Source organism: Lathyrus oleraceus, chromosome 7, assembly GCF_024323335.1.
Source record: "Lathyrus oleraceus cultivar Zhongwan6 chromosome 7, CAAS_Psat_ZW6_1.0, whole genome shotgun sequence".
Taxonomy (NCBI): domain Eukaryota; kingdom Viridiplantae; phylum Streptophyta; class Magnoliopsida; order Fabales; family Fabaceae; genus Lathyrus; species Lathyrus oleraceus.
This window is the reverse complement of record NC_066585.1, coordinates 136,612,587-136,636,251: the sequence shown is the minus strand read 5'-3', so window position 1 is coordinate 136,636,251 and position 23,665 is coordinate 136,612,587. Positions and strand designations below refer to the sequence as shown.

Genomic DNA, 23,665 nt, shown 5'->3' with positions numbered 1-23,665 from the left:
GATTAAAAGGTTCAATTCAGAATAAGTGTTATGAAAAATAATTTTTGAAAATCAAAAGCATAAGGCTTAGGTTTCTAATGTTGAAAACAAAAGTTATTGTTTGCACAAAAAGTTTTGGCTTGGGTTAGAATGGGGAAAAAAAAGGAAGGGTTAAATTCCTAAACATACAAGAGATAAGGGAAAAGAAAATAAAACCACATTAGGAGTTCCCCTCTTGAGATCATATTGATGATCCAAGTAGCTCCCATCCTTTGGAATAAGCAGTCACAAACAAATATCTCAAGCCATTAAGCACAGGTAATCGGAATAAACCTCCAGGGGGTATCCCACAAATAAAGTGGAACACCAGGCCATCTCTGTAAGAGTCATGTGAGCCCTCACAAAAAAACTCAAATCAAAATGTAACCACATGAATCATGCCATTAAAATTCATAAAAAAGCTCACAAAAAGCAACCAAGGGCAGGAGGCCTAAACCTCTTGTCAAACACATACATTAAAAGGGTATCAAAAAATTGCAGGTTGAAAGTATAAAGTAGTGGAAATAGGGCATACCTGATTGGGGAGGATCGATTGAAATTGAGTTGCACCCGTGAGGTTTGCAGAGCAATCTGAGGGTTTATATGAGAGGGAATTGGTTCTTCGCCGATGAGTTCCCTTCAGCCTTTGGAGGTTGCTCTGAACTCTGTTAGCTCGTCTCTCACTTTCTTTTTCCTGCCAGGGTAATAGGAATGCATGTCCTTTTGTTTCACTGAAACTCTGAATTTATAACCTGGTTTTTGTGGACCTGTGGGCTCAAATGAGAGAGGCCCAAGTCCAAAATTTTTTTTGTTATATTTTATTTATTTATGTATTTATTTATTTATTTATTTATTTTTCTTTTTTTTATTTATTTTTTTCGTTTTTCTTTTTTTTTTTAGTAAACAAAAGTAAGAGAAACAATGATGTATAATTCAAGCATGCTTTGTGATCTCAAACCAATCACAAGGAGTCCCACCCAAAGGCAAAGGGAACCAAGATGCTCATGATCCTTGAGGCTATGCAAATGCAATGTTATGATGCCATGAGGGATCTTAGGGTCAAAATTGGGGTCTTACAGATGCCCCTATTTAAGGTCATTCTAGCCGGAGAAGTGAAGGTTAAAATCTTCGTCTCGACGAGGTAGAATGGGCTTAAATAATAACAAAGAGACAAATTTTGGTCCCTAAGAGACCTCATGATGCAGATGTATGTATGCAAATAGTACGAACTCTGTGGGGATATGTGTCCACAAAGAAGAAAAGACATCCAGAGAAACTGACAATCCATATGAGAAATACACTCAATGGGACAGAGGCTCTGGGGACTCTTATGGGGATAGGAGAGGGAATAAAATGCATGAGCAGGTCACGACTCAACGCTTGGGGAACAGAATTCCAAAGGGAAAATATCCAATGGAAAGACCCGAGCTGACTCAAAGGTGCATGTATTGGGGAATATGCCAATACAGCAAAAACTATCCACAATGGATACTTCGGATAAAAATCCGGATGAAAACAATCCACTAAGGGACTTCGCTGGGGATGCCTAAAAGGACACTCCTGGGGAAGCAGCGGGACGAGGTATTACTGGTTACTGGGTAATAAACTCAAGGAGACATGTGATCTGATCGCCGATATGAGGGTGAGATACAACATGCTCGGGAAGAATGAATATCTAAGACCGGTATAAGGGTGAGAGATATCAATCAACCAAATCATCTGAGGAAGACCTAAAAAGGTATATCTCAACTCAGGAAAATCTAACTCCACAGAGGACAAAAAGTCATAATAGGGAGTAGAGAGGAGGGAACACCAGGGATACCGGTTACTGGGCATATAATAGGTGACCAACTAAGGCGTGAATTGGGGAATATTCCCAAAACACTCATCATCCAAAAGAGGGCTAAAAGCAAACTCGATGATAGGATGGATATTCGACTCCGTAAAGGGGGTACGAATCTTACTCGACTGGGGAAGAACAAAAGCTTCGACCAAAGAGTGCATGAGATATACTATCTATTACCGCCAGAACGTAGATAATATACTCGCATGGACGATTATCCACAACCGGTTACTGGGTTAATAAAGGATAAATCGACCGAAAAGAAAAGGCATCGGGATACCGAAACTAGGTATATAATGATGACCAATCAAGGCGTGAATTGGGGAATATTCCCAAAACACTCATCATCCAAAAAGAGGGCAAAAAGCAAACTCGATTATGGGATGGACATTCGACTCCGAAAAGGGGGTACGAATCTTACTCAACTGGGGAAGAACAAAAGGCTTTGACCAAAGAGTGCATGAGATATACTATCTATTACTGTCAGAACGTAGATAATATACTCGCATGGACGATTATCCACAACCGGTTACTGGGTTAATAAAGGATAAATCGACCGAAAAGAAAAGGCATCGGGATACCAAAACTAGGTATATAATGATGACCAATTCAGGGGAGGAACAATCGTTACTAACAACAATAAGATAAACGAGAGATGACCCGCTGGGGATAAATTGTGTAATTAGAGAAATTATCCAAGAGATATATCACCGGTTACTGGGTGGTATATTAAAAAATTAAGGAATGTCAATATCGAATTTTGTATAAAGATAACCAACAAGGAGGGAATTACATCTACCGGTATGAGGGTAGAGAACCACAAAAGAGAGTACCCGTCATCGGTTAGGATGAATAACAATCAAGGTTTAACTCTGCACGGGGACAAAATGGGGTTTACAACTACCGGTTACTGGGTAGTAGACCACATAAATATGACTTACAACTACCGGTATGAGGGTAGAGAACCACAGACTCCGTCGGGATAATAATTACTAATTATTGAGCGATTATTCATTTACCACGGGGAAACAGGAAAAGAGTCTCAAGAGACCGATCTAGGATCAAACTAGATAGGCACACCAAATCAAGACTTGTCCCGGTGAGGATATAACTTAATGGGGAAAACCATCCCAGTATATGTGTTGGGAAGGAACAAAAACAATCAACATCCACGAGGATATAACCCGTGGGGAATATGGAAGAAAGGATAGACGCTTTCTGCTTATGGGGCTGACTCTATATGGAGAGATCAGACACACACGTCTGCTTGGGGAAGTATATCACCAAATAGCAGGAGACAACAAACAACGATATATGGCAAAGAATGCAACATGAATACCTGAATGTTATAATTATGCATGAATATGCGTGGTTTATGTATGATGTATGCTGACAAACAGACATATCTAACACAACCAGATCCAGGAATTAACCACCCGGTACTACATCTCAAGAGAGAAAGCCAAGTTCACCGGAGAGTATCCAATCTGCTGGGGATCAGAGATACCAGGAAGCAAAGAACTCTGCAAGGGATGAATCATCAATCATTCCAGCTGGGGACGAGAGTTATCACAGACAAGGTCCACCACACCAACAACTCTACTGGGGAATCTATCCGAGGAGATAAAGGATTTATCGGGATCAACCACCAAATACCGCTCTTGCCCAAAGAGATCCAAGCTGCTGAGGAAGAAAGATTGCTACTCTGCTGAAGGGAAGAGAGGTGACTCTCAACAAGCAATCCACTTGGTCGGATAAACCACAAGGGGTTCCGGAGGGAGGAGATACAGTCATGCCAGTGTAACACGGTGGGAGAACTGACTTTAGTTAAATGTTGCGGATAGCAAGAGTCGCCACCGACTTTTATTTTATCCAAAAGGAAAGGACATAAAAGAACAGGAAAGACCTTAAAAAGATTTTGAGTTCGGGGGGTAGGTTATACAAAGGGAAGATATTAGCACCCTTTATATCCATGGTTATCCATGGGCTCTTAGTTACTTAGCTCACTTTGTTTGTTTGCAAGAGTGTAGTGTGTGATTAGAAAAATTTCTTTAAGTACTTTGTAATGACCCTCGTATGAGTGTATACAAAGCCTAGTTTAGAAATTGTGAGGTGTAAAAGTAATTTTGAAAAGTGTGAGCAAGTAACTATGAGATACCTACCCTAGATTAAGTCTTTCGTGTTCTCGTATATTCTTTCAATGGTAAGACTGTCCCTATTATTATGGAATAGGTAGTCATTACCTTGGATGTGTTTAAGGGACGGGCGTAGGGTCATCGTATGGCCAATGAAGGCAACATAAGGGGCGTCTTTAGCAACTTGTAGGGACTATCATCATATTTACCGAAGGGACAAGATCATTATATCGTAGGCAACCTCGTGGGGACTTGATCTTTTAAGTTTATAGGGACTTGATGATTTTTCTGTTTGAAGGGACTTTGCTTAAGACACCCCTATTTTCGAGGGACTTGACCATTTAAAGAAGGCAACCAAGAGGAATACCCTAGGAAGTACAAATGGCGATCAAAGATCGACTTACGTGTGTGAGTGTTATTTTTCAGATATTTGTCTTGAATTTAATTTTCTAAGTTCAATTATTTACAGTTAGTTTTTTGCACTCCCTAAATTACTAACCACGCAATAAATATTTACAAAAATAAAAGCGAGAAAAATAAATTCCTAAACTATTACATGGCTATGGGACAGATACATAATAATCAGGCGAGAAAGAATAAATTTACAACCTATACATTTGTTCCTAATATTATAAATAAAATAAAATTAAAATAAGGAAAATAATGAAGCAAAAATAGAATAGATAAAAGCAAATAATAATAATAAATAAACAATGGTAATAAAGCAATAATAAAATAACAATAATAATAAAGTGATAATAAAAAGGTTAGAATTTTAAAAGAAATTATTTTAGGTTAAACAAGTTAGATTTTTTTAGAAGTTATTAGAAAAATATGAGTTTAAAATAAATTAGTAATAATAAAAGAATTTAAAATACATTAATGTACAAATTATAAAATAAAAGAGTTATATGAAAAATATTAAGTTAGTTATTTACAAAATAAATAAAGATTATAGAAAATATCAAATTATTAGATTAATAGGTTTATTATTATTATTCCATTAGAAAAATGGTCAATTAGATTTTATTTACAAAATATATAAGGATTTATTATTATAAGTAAGTAATAAAAAAAAGTTATTAAAATAGTTAGTATTTATTATTTACTTACAAAAAAAATATAAAGGTTATAGAAAAATATTGAATAATTAATTTAGTAGGTTTTCACGCCCTACATTACTAAACCACGCAGTTAATATATGATCAATGGCATGAATTTAAATGGCAGAAAAATGAATGGCAGAAAAATAAAATGGCAGAAAATAAATGGCAGAAAATAAAATCCTAATTATTACAACGCTTTGGTGCAGTTACATAATAAAGATGGCGAAAAGTAAAACTGAAAATATTACAAGTTAAAACTTAAAATATTACAAGGGCGAAGCAGTTACAGTGTATGAATAACATAAATAAGAGTGAAAATAGGAAATAATAATAAGGTTTGTTAAGGTTTAAGAAAAGGTTTATGGTTTAAAGGAAATAACACGGTTAAAGTTTTAGGTTTGAAATTTAGAGTTTGTGGCGAAATTGTCAGGGTTTAGGAAAAATCAGGGTAGTTAGTTATGAAAAAAAATGTGCAGATCTAAATATATGTATATAAAAAAAAATATGAATTAAAAAAGAAAACAACGGCGTTGCTAGCGCAAAATTGCGATCATCGCAACTGGATCGGATAACACAAATGTCACGCCTCATACACGTATATGTGAAAACGGCGTATTGACACGATCCGATCCGAAAACATAATCAAATTATAACATAAAATAGAAATATATATATATTTAACACACTAGTTACATATATGAACATGTATTTGAAACACAGTAACAAATATATCAACAAAATAGATAAAGTATATATCATATATAAACTATTACCAAACTGTGTGTACGATAGTATAGATCAGCCACTCTCAGTTTCTCTTTTTTGTTCTGTCTTTTGGCTTCTCTCTATCAGTCATGCTAGTAAATATATATAGGAACAAATTAGGTTAATGATAATGGGCCTAAGTTTATTTTGAAACCCAATATTAAATTAAAAACTGAATAAAGTTAAATAATTAAAATAGTTAAAATTAAAATAAAAACTAATTAACCTATTTATTTATTCTAGACCCAATATAAAAATAAATAGACTCAAAAAAAAAAGTCGGGCACCAAAATGCTCGAAAAAATAAAATGAACACGTCAAAATAATCAGCGCGAAATAAATGACTCGGAAAAATACAGCGTTTGGTCGGATTTTGAAATAAAAATTATGACAGTTTAAACTGCTCAGACTGATCAACATATGACCAAAAATAGTCGTAAAATATTTTTAGCATGTCAAATTAAACCACGTGAACCGCAGATTAATGTTACCGACATTTGCAAACTTAAACTTGACATTTTTTCGTTGACTAATTTTAGGCACAGTTAAAAAGTTAATTTGACCAGTCTGTTTGTAAATTCCGAGAAATTATTCCGGCTAATACTAAGACAGAAAAAAATGTTATGCTATGAAGATGATGCAAATGAATGTGAAACAAAAAATTGGTTAGAGTTAAAAATAGAGGGCAAATTTTGGGGTGCAACAGCTGCCCTTGTTCAATTTTCTGAAACCTGAGGAGTTAGATTGGCCTGTATGCCATTCGTGACTTGGAAGGTTGAAGGGGATTGAACACAAAAGCCCAAAAATTTGCACTCGCCGGTGCGTAAAGTAACACTGATGACTGGTTGTATATGCTTAAGTGGGCTTGAAGATGCCACTTAGAAGAACTGGAGATGGGCTTATAGATGTCATCCATAATATCAGGAGGTGATAATATCTTGATGTTGATACTGGATATCAGTACTAGGTCTTCGTATAGGCCGTCTCTGAATCGTATCTAAGAACATACTTTTAATTTAAGTGTCAGAACCAAATCTTCGTGGCGATTTCTTTCTGAATTAAGTATCAGCACTAGACCTTCGTATAGATCGTCTCTGAACTGTTTTGAATTGTTGAATAAACCAGTAGAAATAAATCTTCGTGATGATTATCTCTTCTGGAAATATCCTGGATTAGGGAATAGGTCTTCGTATAGACCGTTTGCCTAATATCCAAGAACAAAAGAGTGTCAGGATGAAATCTCCTGAAAATATCCTGGACTAGGGAATAGATCTTCGTATAGACCGTTTGCCTACTATCCAAGAACAAAAGAATATCAGGATGAAATCTCCTGAAAATATCATGGACTAGGGAATAGATCTTCGTATAGACCGTTTGCCTACTATCCGAGGACAAAAGAGTATCAGGATTAACTCTCCTGAAAACATCCTGGACTAGGGAATAGATCTTCGTATAGACCGTTTGCCTACTATCCAAGGACACCTTGAGTAATGATTAAGTATTGTCGCATTACGCGAAAAACCGGCGGGAAACGAAGAACAACAGAGCCGCCACCGTGCGTTATTTATCCCAAAAGAGGGAAAGGAAACGCTCAGAGTAAACCTGGAAAAATCATGGTCTCGCGACCAAAGAGAATGGGATCGGGAGTCGGTTATGCGAAGGGAAGGTATTAGCACCCCTACGCATCCGTCGTACTCGACGGGATCCACGCACAAAAGGCAGGAAAATGGTTGCTAAACGCTGCTCACACACACTGGCTGGAAGAGACACAAGAAAACAGACTGAAACTGACTCGGCAGGACATCGCGTCCTGGGCCTACTTAGTCTATCAGGCATAGACATCAGAGTCAAAGTAGTTCGGACTGGGGAAACGACACATGCTCGCTAGGATATCGCATCCTATGCATACGTATCTCCTTTGGACGAAGGAGAATCAGAGCATTCGTAGCTCGGCTAACACGCACACAAACAAACACAGGCAAAGGCAAACATGGAGCCTGAATGCCAATTATTGGGCTTACATCAACATCCGAACCAAAAACACACACAAGAAGGCAAACATGGAGCCTGAATGCCAATCACTGGACTTACATCAGCATCCGAACCAGCAAACCCACACTAGAACCCGAATGCCACTCGATGGACTTACATCAGCTTCCAAGCACACAACAACACAAAACAAAGACACAGGCGATCGACTGCCAATCGCTGGGCTTACGTCGAACTCCACACAAAAGGGGGCAAACATGGAACCCGAATGCCAATCGCTGGACTTACATCAGCTTCCGAACCAAACACACGCACACTGGAACCCGAATGCCACTCGATGGACTTACATCAGCTTCCAAGCACACAACAAGACAAAACAAAGACACTGGCGATCGACTGCCAATCGCTGGGCTTACGTCGAACTCCACATAAAAGGGGGCAAACATGGAACCCGAATGCCAATCGCTGGACTTACATCAGCTTCCGAACCAAACACACGCACACTGGAACCCGAATGCCACTCGATGGACTTACATCAGCTTCCAAGCACACAACAAGACAAAACAAAGACACAGGCGCCCGGAGAGATCTGCTCATCTCCTGCCTACGTACCTCATCTGGTATGAGGATCAGGGCGACGTAGTTCCCCTACGAAGGGACACAGGACTAGCCTAGCCAGATAACAGAGGGAGACACAACTAGGGAGACTACGACTCGAGCCTAGCTGTTATCATGCAAGATTGTCCCTAAGTCAAGGTTTCTAGCTAACTTGCACAGGAAGCAAGCCTATCCTATTCGGCATAAGTAAACAGCAAATCAAGCATTCACAAGTAGCACACACTATATGCACACAAATGGGGGCTCAATCAAAGGGTAAGACTGCAAGAGCAAGTCATCTGTACAGAGGTATGGTTAGCTCTTAACCTTGCCATTGAGGGGCTAAGGTGAAGCTGATGAAAGGAGAGTGAAGATGAGACTTCACAGCTCTTATCCCTGGTCAGGGAGAGCTTCAGACAAAGGGGCGTGGGTTCAGAATGTGGGAACCCTTCTACACTCAAGACACTGACACAACTGTACACTATACAAGATCTTGGGTTAGTGTCCTCAATGCATCAACACAGTGGTGTGAGCAGAGGGACGACTCAACAGAATAGCGGGAGATAGATTGCACATCTCTTATATCCGCCGATTGCCTCATAGAGGTCTTTACCTGCTTGGGGACAAAGTAAACAAGCACAAACATCGCCTCTTAAGGAGGACTTCAGACAGGTGCCTGGCCAAGTAACAGGCCAGGTCTTCCAGACTACATGGAGACAAGAATGTTATACCTCAGTGCAAATTGCTTATCAAGCAAAGCAAAGCAATATTAGCAACTAATGTACTTGAAATCAATCAAATATCATCAGTACACCAATCACAGAATTAAACAGCAAATGGTTCACAATTAGTTATACACAGACAAACACAATCGAATGCACCAAAATGCAAGCAACTCAAAGGAGCCAAACATCCTACAAAACAAAACAAGTTAGTTTACAATATCAAATGAGACAACTCAATCAAATGTGGATCAACCTCCTTAAGGCATTTTGCTTCTTAACTTGAAAATCACATTCAAACATAAGATACAAGACCACTAGGACAAGCCTAGGGTCAAAAGGAAGTGAAAAAGTCAAAACAGCAAGTGAAACATGATCCAAACCAAGATAAATCAATTAAGAAGAGAATCCAATTAGTCTCACATCAAAACTATTCACCAAATTCATTTCATGCACAATTTAAGTCAAACTAGGCAATTGTGAACCATATATGAGCAAACAGAATGATTACATCCAAACAAATATCAAAACAGCTCAATAAATTCCACAAAAATTCCAGCTCAAATAGAACATATTCAATGAGCTACACATCAATTTTCATGCCATTTGGACAAGAGGAAGTAGGTCAATGAAAATCATCAAGTCAACAGAAATCCAAGCAAGCCAACACATGGTAGCAAAATAAGCATCAACTTCAATCAAATGTAGAACAGTGAGAACAATTAAGAAATGAATGGGACCAAAGCCAAAGTGAACTCAAACATGTTAGGAATCACTCCACCAAATTTCATCTTCATATGATAAGATATGAGCATTTCACATAACATAGAAGGCAATCACTCAAGCAAAATCCTAAAATGTCTAAACAGCAAGCAAAAATCCCAATCAAATAGGAAATGGTTCAACAATTCCTACAAAAAATCATGGTGAAACTAGACATACAGAGGATATCACATGCAAAAATTGGGAGCATTTGGCAAAGCATAGGTATGGAAACAAAAATCATGAATACAGCATAACATAATGTGACACAAATTGTCACACTCAACTTGAACACATCATATCTTGCAAACCATAAATCCAAAATTCACAAACTATACATAAAAATCACCAGAAGAGAGTCAAGAACAAGCATGTGAAATTTCATTCATTTTGGATAATGTATGAGTATTTCATGTTAAAAATGGTAAAACATACACAAAATGCATACATGAACAAGATCAATAGGCAAAGTCAAAAATTCTCCAGGCACAACTTGGACTATCATGCCTATAAAAAACTAGATGAAATTTGGAATCTAACAAAAAAAGTCCCACTCAAATTGGATTAGAAATGGATTTGTTTTGATTTTGTAAGATTTGGTTAATTATTGAAATATTTATTTAAGGTTTCAATGGATTAAATTTGGACCGAATGGCAATATAGTAATATTCAAGTCAGGGCCCAAAACGCGGCCGTTTAACTTAAAGCGGTGGCAGCGCCTGATTGGACGGTCGGGGCGGGAAACAAAGATTTGAAATGAAGCCAAGCCAGCATGGATCAAACACGGGAAAAATCCGGAAAATGTGATGTTCATCCGCGTGTTCATATGTTCATCATTCCAGAAACGGCCACGAGCAATTCTCAACCAAAACGCACAAACCTTATATGGATAGAAAGGTCTAAGCATGTACGTCACGAATATCACCATTAAATCGTCCAGAAATTCATATACAATGCGAATCGATTGGAAGAAGTTTCGACATCTAAACTTTAAAACAAGATTTCTCTCTCGATAGTTAACTAAAATCAAAACTACAAGCAGCATAGCATTCTACAATCAAAGATCTACAAATTCCCTATCTCAATTGAAGCAATCATTAGATTCGATTTCCAACCTTAGTGAAGTGCAGTTCCGGATTTCGCGTGTTTCAAGCTTGGAATGATGAAAACAGACGAAGTATGATGCTCAAGATGATGCTTGATGATGAAAATTCAGCTCCAGGTTGCTCCAGATCCAAGGATTCTTCAACTGTTGTGCATTTGATCAAGCTTGGACAGTTGCGATTTTGATGGATTTGAGCTCCAATCGATGCAAACAGTTCTCAATCACTACCTGCAGATGAAAGATCTACCAAGAAACAACACGAAAATTGATAGATTACTGGTGAAAAAATGGAAAGAAGTGAATGTGCAATGTGTGAAAAAGTGAGAGAGTTTGAGAAATTTGATCTTGAATCTGAGAATTGTGATTAGTCCTCCTTGAAAACAGTTACAATTAGCAATATATACCAATGCCTTAATCCAAAATTAATCCCAATTAGCAAAATGGAAGGATTAGTGTAATATGCATTTTTCAAGTGTGTGGCCAAAATGCCCTTTCATGATGCAGCCAATTTTCTGTCCAAAACCAGGTTCAAACAAGTTCCAAATACCATTTGTGATGTGTTAAAAAAAAGTCCCATGTGAAAATTCCAAGTATTTTGAGATTTGGACCATTTTGCCCTTGCTTTTTAATTGGTACACTTGAAAATTAACCTTTTTATGTGAAGGCTTTTGGCAAAATGTGATGATGGATTATGAAAGTACACATAAAATGTGGTTTGCTCAAAGAAAAACCATCCAATTTGGCCATTCCATGTGAAAGTTATGCCACTTTGATTTTGGACATTTTTGGAAAATGAATGGATCATATCTTGCCAACCACTCATGGGAATTTCAAGTTCTTGGACTTTTTGGAATGGTGAGATCAAGATCTTCAACTTTCATGTTGGACAAAATTCCATTTGAAGCTTGTATAATGAAGTAATTTTGGGGAGAAAAACTTTCCATTTTGGGCAGTTGAAATTACAGGTCACCTGCCATTTTTGGAAACTTCTGATCTGACCTCCAAATCTTCAACCTTGGTCTTTGATATGTCAAATGAGACTTATATGGACATGAATGAGGCCTTTCAAACCATCTCACACCTTCCAATCCATAAAATCAGGCACAGTTGACCACAGTTGACTTTCTAGGTTTCTGAAGAAATCCAGCTTGACTGTTGAACTTTGATCATCCAATCTTTGGCCAAATCACCTCACAATGATCCTTAGACCATATGAACTTGATAAATCAACCATAGGGCTTTGTTCCAATGAAAATAGCACATGCTTGCTTGTTTGTCCTGATTTCCTGACCAGTTTGACCTAATTCTTCAGCTGAGCCTGCACTTGGGCAAATGGCTATGCAATGTTATGCAATGAACTATGTTATGTTAATGACCTAATCATGAAAATGTATGTACACAAGGAGGGTGCAAATTTGAGGTGCTACAGCTGCCCCTATTCAATCAACTGGGAACCCGAATGGATGAGAGCAACGGCTGTCAGACTTTCAGGGTCAACAGGGATTGAATACCAAGAACCGTAGAAATTTGCACACTGCTGGGAAAAGTTCTCTATTTTTGTTGTTGTTTTTTTTCCGGAGGCACAACCACATCCAGACATCGACACACGATGAATGGGAACAGAAATTTCAACTAGATGCCAACGGACAACTAGGAAAAACTCAACGTTTACCGAGACCAACGGAGAGGTAAACAGACATCAACGGATGATCTGCGGGGATAGTGATACAACCATACGTCAGCGGACGTAAATGGGAAAAACTCAACGTTTACCAAAACCAACGGAGAGGTAACTCCACTGGAGGACGACCAGGAAAAACTCGACGTTTACCAAGACCAACGGAGAGGTAACCAGACATCATTGGATGAATGGGAAGACTCGACCAGACGTCATAGGACGAAAGGGAGAAGCTTGACGTTTATCGACACCAACGGAGAAGGAGAAAACTCAACCAGACGCCATAGGACGAAAGGGAGAAGCTCGACGTTTATCGACACCAACGGAGAAGGAGAAAACTCAACCAGACGCCATAGGACGAAAGGGAGAAGCTCGACGTTTATCGACACCAACGGAGAAGGAGACCAGACATCAACGGACGACGGATGAACTGGGAAGACTCGACCAGACGTCATATGTATGCATGCATGGCATGGTCCATCTAAGTAAATGTATTATGCACTTATGGATATGCCATGGTATGATGTAAATGATGTATGTATGAATCATGCGGCCTGAAGCGTCCGGATATCTTTGTATAACAACTGCTGGCTAGGGAAAATAAATCCCGATTCGTTGCTGAAGAATATGAGGAACTTGTTCCCGTCTTGTTTGATGGTATAGTATTTGTCACTTCCCGTATTCGTTCGTCGTACTTCTATTGAAGGAATAAGTTCCTGAGTGTCCCGACTGAGGATAAAAGAGATGGACATAAATTCAAGGGGAGACGTAATTCGAAGCATCTATAAAGATAGATTTGCTCTACTGGGGATTTGTAGTGGGGATGAACCGGCGAAGCTTCGTTGAACTACTAACCTCGTTCGTCCTTAGTAAATACTATTACTGCATTTTATGCATTTCTGGTAAACATCAATCGTATTCAAAAGCATACATACATTCAAACACAACCAATGGACGTTTTCGCTTATGCAAATAGAGTAAAAGTAAATCTGGATTCAAAGATGAAATTTTATTTATATCACAAAGTGACCTATACATAGGCAAGTTTGTACAAGGAGACAGAAATCCTAGTAAGAGGAATTCGTCGTAAATTTTTTATAAAACAAAGAAAACAGCTATGTGAAAAATGATCCTATTGAGTTTCAATTCTACTATTGCCATTATCTTCAAATATCTCATCTTCTGCTGTTGAGACAGAAACGATTGGATTGATCTTTATCTGTTTGAACTTGATTTAGGTAGCACCATCAGTTGAAGTTACATGAGTGATCCAAACGAGACATAGTCATACGCTTTAATCCCTAACTTTTGCTGGGATTGCCCTTTCAGGTTTTCAATCCACCGGGATACCCTTTTTTGCCCAAGCCGCCTTTTCAGGTTTTCGACTTGCCGGGTGTACATTTTTTTTTATATATATCCCTAATTTTTGCCCGAACCCTTTTGGTTTGCCGGGATGCCCTTATTTTTGCCTAGGCCAGTCAACCTAGCGGGTCTCTTTTTATGCGTAGTATTTTTTAACTATGTCTGCGTTTACAGGCTGTGGAAAGTCTTCACCATCCATAGTAGTAAGCATCATGGCACCTCCTGAGAATACTCTTTTGACCACAAATGGTCCTTCATATGTAGGAGTCCACTTGCCCCTAGGATCACCCTGTGGTAGTATGATACGCTTGATTACCAAGTCACCAGCCTGTTATACCTTTGGCTTAACCTTCTTATTGAAAGCTTTGATCATCCGTTTCTGGTACATCTGACCATGACAAACAGCTACCAACCTCTTCTCATCAATCAAATTTATCTGGTCGAGTCGAGTCTGAATCCATTCATCCTCGTCTAAACCTACCTTTTTCATGATTCTTAGAGAGGGAATCTGAACTTCCACTGGTAACACGGCTTCCATTCCGTAGACCAAAGAGAAAGGAGTTGCCCCTGTCAAAGTGCACACTGAAGTGCGATAACCATGAAGAGCAAAGGGTAACATCTCATGCCAGTCTTTGTATGTTACTGTCATCTTTTGTATGATCTTCTTAATATTCTTATTAGCAGCCTCCACGACGCCATTCATCTTTGGCCGGTACGGAGAAGAGTTATGGTGTTTTATTTTGAACTGCGTGCAGAGTTCAACAATCATCTTGTTGTTCTTCTGGAGAGAGCAGGTTTCTCAGATGTATATTTGATAAGATCCATCTTAGAAGTCAATAAAGTGGTATGATTCAACATATACTGTCTTAGTCGGCGAGCAGCCTAAGCCAAAGCATAGCAAGCTTTCTCGAGCTGGGAGTATCTTGTTTCACAGTCGGTACCTTTTGCTAAGGTAGTATATTGCATGCTCTTTTCGACCAGACTCGTCATGTTGCCCCAACACACACCCTATTGAATTTTCTAACACGGTCAAATACATGATTAGAGGTCTTCCTTCAACTGGTGGCATCAGATTTATAGGTTCTTGGAGATACTTCTTGATTTTGTCAAAAGCTTCTTGACATTCATCATTCCATATCATCTCTTGATTTTTCCAGCGAAAACCTCTACATAGTCACGTAACATCCGACTCAATCTTTCTTTGACACTGTTTTCCAAGCCTGCTCCTATTTTGACTTCTTTCTTGTCTACTTCAGTACCCAGATTTACAACCTTAATTGATTCCTCATGCGGCTGTGTAACTTTCTCTTCTTGTTGTAATAACCTAGCAAGCTCTACAAGTATTTCACAATCTTCATCCTTTCCATCTTCAGCTTGATAGATCGGATTCTCGAAATTATAATTGGCAATAGTAGAACTGTTATCAACAGGATCCAGGGTGGATGAGGATCTGCATTTTAGTGATGTGGGTGTGTGTAAGAACACATAGCTGATGAAAATAAAATAAAAGAAAAACAAAGAGCCCAATATTTACGAAAACGAAACGTCCATTGATTTTTATTGAATGAAGTATGCAAATGAAATGACATCCCGAAACAAGCATACCATTGTGCCCCGGGTAAGGCACAAGGCTTAAAAATAACAACGCAGTAATAGTATTTACTCCTGACTAAAGGAGATAGGAATAACGTCTTCAGTCTTCCAATTGTTGAGCCCATCACCCACAGTAGGAAAAATCCAGTTATCCAGATTGTAGTCTTCATTATAGTCACCCACAACATTGATTTGATCTTTCATGTTCCCTTGATTGGTGATACGAACAACACGAGCACGACGAACAGCCTTCTGGGACTCTTCTTCAACCACAGCTCTAGCATCTTTGAGGGAAGCCATTGTAGGAGGTACTCTGGTAACCACAGGAACTCTTTTAACCACAGGAGGAGCTTCAGTAGCGGGAACGACCCAAGGAACTACTTCAAATGTCTGGCAAGGAGTCTCAACATATTCACCTTCCACTTCAAAATACTTAAATGTATTCACATGACTGACCATATATTCTTCCTCTCCATAAACAGTTACGATCTTTCCCTTCACTGGATATCTCAGCTTCTGATGTAGAGTGGAGGTCACAGCACCTGCCCCGTGGATCCAGGGGCGCCCAAGCAAACAAGAGTACGCAGGACGAATATCCATTACATAGAAGGTAGAATCGAAGACTTGAGAGCCTACTTTGATCGGGAGATCTATTTCTCCATGCACCACTCTTCTTGAACCATCAAAGGCTCTCACCACTATATTACTTGATCTTAACACAGCATCTTCAGGACTGAGCTTGTTCAGAACCTCTTTGGGAAGTACATTCAATGAAGAGCCATTGTCTATCAACACATGAGACAAGGTAGTGCCCCTACATTCAATGGAGATATGCAAAGCTCTGTTATGGTTTCTTTTGGCAAGAGTCAAGTCAGCATCAGAAAAACCTAACCCATTATCATAAGTCAGATGTGCAACACAATTTTCAAATTGATCCGCAGAAATTTCATTTGGTACATGAGCAGTCCTTAAGAATTTGATCAAGGCTTTAGCATGAGCCTCAGAACACAGCAACAAAGACAACATGGAAATTTTGGAGGGAGTATGCCCCAACTGGTCAACAATATCATAATCACTCTTACGAATGATCTTCAGCACTTCTTCCATCTGTTTAGAGAGATTTTCAGTAGTCGGTGCTTCAGCTTGCACAGGTTCAACCACAGGACCTTTGCCTCGAGCATCAGTACTTGGCTCAGAAGTGGAGGTAGTAGTTGGAAGAACTGTATTTTTTGAGGTAGCTGGAGGAGAGAAAATTCTTCCACTTCTGGTGATCTTACTAGATCCAGCAATATTATCAACATCAAGGTTATCATCAGTAACAGGTGTATCAGTCAAAGGTTCCTGCTTAACACCATGGATATAAACATCAGAACTGTAATTCCAGGGTATAGCTTTATCAGAAGTATAAGGAATAGGGCCAGGAGTGGTAATAATCATGGGAGGCACTCTAACTTCAGCAACAGTCTTCACCAGGCCTTCAGCAGTAATTTTGATAGGACCCTTGGAAGTGATCTTGACAGGGCCTTTGGAGGTAATCTTCACTGGCACTTTATCAACCATATCCACATCTTCAAACTTCTTACCTCGAGTTAGGTGTTCACACATACTTTCCACAGAAGGAGTTCTCTCAAACAATATAGTGTAATTGTCCATGAGGCGTTGAATACCATCTTTCAACTTCCAGCAGCTATCAGGTTTGTAGGCATAATAAAAACAGTCTTCGTTGCAACCTGGAAAGAATCCAGCCTGCACCAGCTTCTTCTTGATAATAGATAAGAGAGTAGTCACATCTGCTACTGAGGAAACATATGAAACTTCATCAACAACATTAACAGTCTTCTCATGATTGGGCATGGGAGCAGTAATCACATTTGGAGTCCCAGGAGGGTCAAATTCAATCTCCCCAACTTCAATCATATCTTGAATCTTATTTTTCAGCACCCAGCAATTGTTGGTGTCATGTCCCGGACAATTAGAATGATAGGCACATCGTGCATTAGGATTGTACCGAGGAGAGGAAGTATTAGGATTCTGAGGAGGGTCCTTCAAAGTAATGAGTTCCCCTTTCAACATGTGTTGCAAGGCTTGGGCCAGTGACATGTTGATCTTGGTGAATTGTCTTCTAGGCTTCTGTTGATTGCTCTGTGGTAGCTCTGGTGTTGCAGGAGTAGGATTAGAAATGTGAACTGCTCCTACGGATTGGTGACTTCTGTTACGGCCAGGTTGACCATACACAGCATTATACTCCTTCTTTCCACTAGGGGGCTTCTTTGCAGTGCTTGATGAAGAGGCACCCACCTGTATCTTACCACTTCTTATACCATTTTCCACACGCTCTCCAGTCATTATCAGCTCAGTGAAACCAGATGATGAGCTTCCAATGAGGTGACTATAGAAAGGACTATTCAGCGTACTCATAAACATATCCACTAGCTCCCTGTCAGTCAGAGGAGGTTGAACTCTGCCAGCCAGGTCTCTCCATTTCTGGGCATACTCCTTGAAATTCTCCTTAGCACCCATTGACATGCTTTGTAGCTGCATGCGAGTAGGTGCTAAATCAGCATTGTATTGGTATTGCCTGTAGAAGGCCTCAGCAAGATCATTCCAATCACGGATATTGACACTCTCCAATTGATAGTACCATTCCAATTGAGCTCCGGACAAGCTCTCTTGGAAGAAATGAATCCATAACTTCTTATCAGCAGTATGTGGTTGAATCCTCCGGACATAGGATCTTAAATGCAGCTTGGGACATGAGACACCATCATACACCACAAAAGCAGGAACCTTGAAACCAATAGGTATAACCACTCCAGATATTAAACTCAGATCTTCAAAATCCAGCCCAGAAGATTTTTGTAACTCCATAGCATTCATTCTATCCACCAGCATCTTGTACTTATCTTCATTAGGATCATGATAATAATTTGCTTCAGAATCAGAATCTCCCACAGTATCATTGGGACTACCTCCCTCTTTCTCAGAATTTTCAGACTCATAATCATCAACCTGTTCCTTTGTCTTGATAGGGCCTCTGAATCTTCTTCCCAGATTGATAAGGCCTCCTGATCTTCTAGTCTTCTTCTTCTTCTTAGCCAGCAATGTCTTCAACTCATCTTGCCCCTTGGACAAGTTCAGAATCAACTCTTGGAATTGTGCATTCTGAGCCTGGAGATCTTTGACAGTCTGTTCAAGAGCCATTTCTGCTGAAATAAACAGCGAGAAGATAAGATACCTGTTCATAAGAAACCTGTGATGCAATAATATGGTATGCAGATGCTTATGCAATGTTTTCAAGGACCGTAGTATTTAAATTTGTTTAAACCACCAAAAAGTAAACTTTTATTAGTAATAAACTTGTTTGCCCCTTAGGCTTACAATAAAAATGAAATGAATACAAAAAATGGGGTTTTAAGTCTCCCATGGACATTTCCTCTTTGTGTTGAGGTATGAGTTGAGATTCCGCTCCTCGTGAAGTTGTTTTGTTAGCTCCAGGATTCTTTCCTGACTTGCCTTGTAATGAGTCTCAAAAGTATCTCTTTGCTCCTTCAACTGGATCCAGGACCTCTGTAACTCTTCCATGTCAGTGGGCATGTCTGGATGAAGAATGATGTAAGAAGTATCTCCTTCAGCAACAGGCTCCATGGTAACTGGCAGGATAGCAGGATATGGCATCATAAGAGTCTGAGCACGAGATCGTACCCACCTGAGATATGGTTCCATAGGAATAGTGTACTTGGGTTCCAGAGTCTTGTTGTCAACCTTGTTCACTTTACCCCATGCTCGTCTGAACCTTTGACGGTAACCTTGAAGATCGTTGTCGTAGTCGAACACAATACCCTGAATAAGCATGTCATGAGGACCATCAGTCCGAGCGTAACCAAACTGACGTAGAGCTAAAGAAGGGTTGTAGGTAATGCCCCCTCTTATGCCAAGGAGTGGCACATTAGGGAACTCCCCACAACGGTGAATGATGGTAACATTCTCCATAGATCTAGAGCACCAATGAATATCTGAATGAGAAAGTGACATAATCCTCTTGGACCACCTGAACCCTTGTTCATTCTTCATCATTGATCGAGGAAGGTGAGAAATAAACCACCTAGATAATAGAGGTATGCAACACATCAGAGTTCCTCGTGCCTTCGTAGTACGGGTATGAAGCGAGTGTAAGATGTCTCCAAGTAACGTAGGCACTGGATTGCGAGTCAGAAATATGTTGATGGCGTGTACGTCTATGAACTGGTCTGGATTGGGGAACAGTTGTCGCATCTCGAAAAATACGATTCCTCGTGATGGTCACGGAAAATATTTACTTTCGAACAGAGTCGCCACCGAACTTTATTTATCCGAATGAATGGATAGGAAAATATCGATAAAACCTTTAGGAAATAGAATAATGGTCATCGCAACCATATTCAGGTTCGGGAGTGGATTACGTAAGGGGAAGGTATTAGCACCCCTTACGTCCGTTGTACTCAACGGGAACCTTTTAGTTCTAATGTGCGTTTCGAGTGTTAATTTATGTTTGTTTGTTATATTTAGGTTATAAAATTATTTTAAAATAGAAATGGATGAGAACCTCAGAAAGGAGAAAGGGGAGGTTTTTTATTAGTGTGCTCGCGAAGATACAACAATCTCCTGCCTACGTATCCTTATGGTATAATAAGGAAATCAGAGCATTCGTAGTTCGGGGAACTACGGTTGATTGGTGTCTTTTAATGAACGACTATTTAGATCGCATCCTAAAGGCTAAACGTTGGCTTGTCTACTCTCGGCGGAGGCTTAAGCATTAGTTTGTTGTGCGCATCAGAAAGGATTAAATAGTGTTCTTTCTGAAAAGAGTTTTTGGTCACACGGGGGCGACAAGTTGGATTAATATGTTGGATATTTTGTTTGACTGGTTTCGATCGCACGAGGGCGAGAAAGGATAAACTTGGTAGGTTAAGATATTTTTGGTTGGATGACGATTACTCGGATAGTCGAGTAAGACAACTCGTATCCTAATAGTCGGGAAAGGGAATAGAAGACTCTAGACCACTTTCTTTTTCATCCTTAATTATAGGAAAGATTTGATAATAGTTAAGGTACTTTGGACGGATGACGAATACTCGGATAATCGAGTAAGACAACTCGTATCCTAATAATCGGGAAAGAGAATAGAAGACTCTAGACCGCTTTCTGTTTCATTTGAATATTTATGAAAATAAGGTTGTATATGGTTGATGTTTTTTAGAATAAATGACAAGTGCTCGAATGGCTAAGTAAGACAACTTATATCCAAGCATTTGAGAAGAGGAGTTGAAAACTCAAGACCATCTCCCTTTTCGTACAGTTTGTTATGAAAATGATTTGATTAAGTGGTATGTTTGTAAAAAATGACAATTGTTCGACTGACCGAGTAAGAGAACTCGTATTCGTCCAATTGAGGATTGAAGTTGATAACTCAAAGTCAACTCCCTTTTCATTTAGTTTATTGTGAAAATATTTTGATTAAGTTATATGTTTGTGGAAAAATGATAGTTATTCGACTAATCGGGTAAGAGAACTCGTATTTGAACAACTGAGGAGAGAAGTTGAAAGCTCAAAGTCACCTCCCTTTTCATTTAGCTTGTTTGTGAAAGTGTTTTGATTTAATCAGAGTTTGGAAGTTGGTAAAGGAACGAAAATTATTTGACTAACCAAGTAAGAGAACTTGTATTCAAATAATCGAGGAGAAAAATTGAAGACTCAAAGTCATCTCCCTTTTCGTTTCTTATTATAAGATGATTCGATTTGTTTGTGCTTAGGTGGTTTAGAAATGACGATTACTTGACTAACCGAGTAAGAGAACTCGTATTCAAATAGTCGAGGAGAAGAATTGAAAACTCAAAGCCATCTCCCTTTTCATTTCCAAATGAAACAGTATTTGATTGTGATTAGGTATTTTAATTTAACTTGAATAGAAATACTCAATGTTGGATCGAGGTTTTAAATTCGTGTTTTTGTGAAGTGATTGGATTTTTTATTTAGTAAATCAATCATCTACTCGATTATTCAATAACCGAATAGGTCTCATTGTAAAAAAGCCCAAGAGTAAGCTATGTGAGGTTGATGGTAATGCTTAAAAGCAATCGACTTACAAAGGTATTTGAAAAAAGGGGGCTCGATATTGAATTGAGGATTGTGCGATTTTGATGGTTTGGAAATGAAATGGAATTGAGTTTGTATTATGAAATGATAATAAAAAATGATGGTGAAATAAGTCGGTCAATTTTAAACAAAATTAATTAAATAAAACTTGATTAAAATGATTAATCAAAGTTAATTAAAATTAATTATCAAAATTATTTAATTGAATCAAATAATTAAGTTAATTAAAAATAATTAATCAAAATTAACTAATTAATAAAAGTTTTAATTAATTAATTAATTTAAATATAAGAGAGAGCAATAAGTGACGAAACCGATTTATTTGGTATGAAATGACGATGATGTGCTCAAAATCGGTTCACACGAAATGACAACCTGATTAATGTCAATCGCAAGATCATAACACGGTGAAATGTTCCTATTGATATATTGAAATTTCGGGCGACATAACGACATATACAAGTTGAATTCGCTATTCCAAAATCTGATTTAAAACGGTAAATATAAATAGTAACAACTCAACATTATTTACTAATTTACAAAAATTATGTACAGTAACTACAATATATTTTGGTAATTTTTAAATAATATTTACAATGATATTTTTTCATGTCAAACACTTTATTAGCTAGAAACTATGTCTCATGGTTAAAGAAACATTCTAAAGTACACAGGACTCTTGAAAAGTAGATATATGAATAGCTTTTTAATATATTATATCAACATTGAAATATAATCAAAAGTAAAAAAATAGAAGATAATAAAAGTGTAAGACTAACCAACAGCTGATGAATGCCTTGTCGTCATTTAGCAGGGGGATTTCAAAGCAATCTCGTATTGGCTTACAGTGTTCAACTTCAAAAGTATTCAACACCGACGGTGGTCACGACGGCATCTTCTTCTCTGCTAAGCTCACAACTAGTAGAAAAAATATATCTTTTGTTCCATGCCTTCTTTCAATGTTTATCTCTACTCAATATCTCACATGTTCAATCTCAAAAAGAAAGAAACAATAAAAACGTATGCTCTAACCATACGAATAATCACCAGAGAGAAATAGGAAATAAAACAAAATCATTTTTCTTTTCTCTCAAAGTCACGACCTCATGGTCTCTCTCTCATTCTCATAACAACCATCATTTAACCAAAATCAAAGGGATAAGAAATAATTACCAAGCTGATGACATCGGTTTTGTTATAGAGAGAAAAGGTTTGTTGCGAGGATTTAACGGCGACGAAGACAAATTGAAGTTGTTGTCGGACGTGAAGGTTATCAATGTTGTTCACGGCATTATAGAAGTGGATCTGCAAACGGATTTTGACGGCGAATCTGAGATGGCAAAGGTTATTGTGAGCTTGTGGGAGAGTTGGTGTTGCTGTGAAATTGACGGAGGTCTTGTGGAGGTGGAGACGGAGCGGAAAGATTTGGAGGTTTATGAGATGTAGGATGATGGGTTTCCGGCGGAGGGAGATGAAAGGTTTTGGAGACACAATTTGTGTGGTGGTTCGACGGTGACGGGATGGCGTGCAAGGTGGTCGGAGTTGTGAAGGGTGGTGGATGCGTGGTGCAGTAGTTTCGCGAGTTTGTTCACAGTGGAGTGAGGGAGTTTTTAGAGAAGAAGAATGAATGTCTGTTATGGTTTGTGAGGAAGAATCTTATTGCAAACCGTTGGCTCACGTGTTGGCTTGGATGTGTTAGCCTGTAGCAGCTTGGCATTTGGAAGTGTGCTACTGTAGCTAGTAGCAACTGTGGTTTTCGGCGCCGGTGTTTTTGGTAGCTGCAGCTGGTAGCAGCTTTTTTGCAGTGCATTTTCTTTCAGTTTGCTGTAGCAGAGAGAATTAAAGTGGATGAGTGAGG

General features: G+C 38.7%; 1 long non-coding RNA gene across 1 annotated transcript; it reads right to left on the bottom strand.

The window, feature by feature from the left end:
- Positions 1 to 22,498: 22,498 nt before the first annotated feature.
- On the bottom strand, positions 22,499 to 23,381 carry LOC127107022 (uncharacterized). Its single transcript, XR_007795602.1, has 2 exons — positions 22,981 to 23,381; positions 22,499 to 22,801 (listed from the first exon to the last, which is right to left on the bottom strand). It is a non-coding gene; the product is annotated as an uncharacterized LOC127107022 (long non-coding RNA).
- Positions 23,382 to 23,665: the final 284 nt, after the last annotated feature.